Below are 2,152 nucleotides of genomic sequence, written 5' to 3'. Positions count from 1 at the left end.
CTATCCTGGGGATTGAACCTAGATTGGATGCTTGCAAGGCAAATGCTCTCCCCACAGTACTATATCTCTGTCCCCCTAACTTCAAATATTTAAAGGCTCTCCTCATCAGAAGAGCAATATAGATGGGATAGAGGGTGAGGTAGAGTTATCTTTGGTTTGGTTTGTTTTTTTGTTTGTTTGTTGAGACATTTTTGCAGAATAATTCATGGAACAGTGTAAAAACCAAGGTCCAGAAATTTCTACTCTGGCTCTCTCTTTGGTACTATGCATCAGTGGTTCTTTTGTGCTCACTCCCTGTAAAGTGAAGAGACAGCCTTGTACCTCACACAGAGTTACATAGCACTTAAGTGTCACAATCATAGGGGAAGAATTATTTTAGACTCTCAGTATTACCAAGGTGGTGTGCATTACCCAGGGTCAGAGATGGAAATGTAGAGTGTGACTCTGTAGTGGTGCTAAAAATGTTCAAGTTTAGCCCTTCCACTTCTTGGGGACATTTTGGAGGTAATTCATAAATCACGTGGGTGTTTCAACCAGATGACATTAATGGACTTGCCATCCCCGAAACTTTCCATCCTACCAAAGGGATGCAATTAAATAAGGAGGAAGATGAGAGGAATTGAAACAATGTCAATGTATTTCTCCATAGCAGAGCAATCATAGGTCATTTTCATAGTGTTACCTCACAGATCATTGAGTTCCCAATGACCTGTGAGGTAACACTTTACCATTAACAGAGAAACAGAGTGCATGATGACTAATATCCACTCTATGACCAAACCAAGTTGAGTATACACCTCTCAGTCATGGCTCTATTAAATTCTGCATTGTCTTAGTACACTTTTTTTTATTCAGGGAAGATTTGTGAATTCATAACAGTGTTGTTTTAAGTGTTCCAGACAATTCTGGAGAAGAATTCAGAACAGTATGTTTTAAGTGCTCAGACAACCCTGGGAGAAGGAATACATTAAGGATGTGCTCTGAGCCGCAGGGTTAGTACAAAACTCATCACTAATCAAATGCTATAGTATTAGGGTGTCTGCAGTATAAGTTACTTGGCTAGTTTTTTAATATAGCCAAGGGTTAATATGGCTAACTCTTTCATGCTTGTGTTATTTGAGAAACCTGATATCTGAGACATGTACTGCTTATTAATATTGTTTATGTTCAATGCAATTGTTCTGTGTACATAGATATGAATATGTACACATATTTTAGGTTACCTCTGTCATTCCTGATTATTCTGTTTCATTTCACTGCAAAGACTGCTCATATCTATCTATCTATCTATCTATCTATCTATCTACCTATCTATCTATCTATCTCTCTATTCCTCTCTCTTTCCCTCCCTCTCCCTCTTTATCTTTTTGAGGGGGAATCAACAATCACCAGCTGCCCAACTGCCACTAAAGTATGCTTCCAAAATCTTTTGATGTTGATTCTACACATAAACAAGCGAGCAGCACTGTGTGCCACTCACAGAAGAAACCCTTTGGGAGGTATATGTCATTTTTATAAAATAAAAAAAATGCTTGCTCTAGATTAATCTGTTTTGAAAACACTAAAAACCATCTTAATAAGTAGTAGCTAATGTGCACAACCTTGTGAGTGAGAAAAAAGACTGCGAAGAAACAGAGGGGATTTGCTTCCAAGGAAGAGGATAATCTATTCAAATGTATTTTTGGAAGTTAGCAGTAGGAATTCATTTGAATCGGTGGGAAATGATTTCATTTTGAGCATAAAACTTCACTGTATAATATGAATAAAAATAATTGTTATATTTGTCAGTTCCTCTGAGAAACAGCTCTAGAAAGCCAGCCCAAGTTTTGGTGCTGGGAAGATTTGGGTCGTCTCTGTAGTTAGTAATGAAGGAGAGATTCCTCTGAAGTAGATAATTTTTACAACAAACAAACAAACATTTATTTTTGGATGAAGTTAGTCCCAATGCAACATTTTCTGAAAGAAAACAGAAGCTACCCAAAAGAATCATGATAGAAATGAGAGTAGCAGATCAATATTACTGGGGCATAGCTCCCTGAATTTCTAACAAGCTCCCACTGATGTTGGTGTCTTGACCCCACCCCACATGTTATCATTTTAATTCTGTTGCTAAATTTTTATCCTCTTTTCAAAGGGGTCATAAAGAAAAGGT

At 37.4% G+C, this 2,152-nt stretch overlaps 1 non-coding gene across 1 annotated transcript; it reads right to left on the bottom strand.

The window, feature by feature from the left end:
* Positions 1-1,367: 1,367 nt before the first annotated feature.
* LOC126023272 (U11 spliceosomal RNA) lies at positions 1,368-1,496 on the bottom strand. The gene has a single exon (XR_007500451.1). It is a non-coding gene; the product is annotated as a U11 spliceosomal RNA (small nuclear RNA).
* Positions 1,497-2,152: the final 656 nt, after the last annotated feature.

This window comes from Suncus etruscus, chromosome 11 (genome assembly GCF_024139225.1).
Source record: "Suncus etruscus isolate mSunEtr1 chromosome 11, mSunEtr1.pri.cur, whole genome shotgun sequence".
Taxonomy (NCBI): Eukaryota; Metazoa; Chordata; class Mammalia; order Eulipotyphla; family Soricidae; genus Suncus; species Suncus etruscus.
Note: the sequence above shows the minus strand (reverse complement) of the source record. Positions and strands in the feature narration are given on the sequence as shown.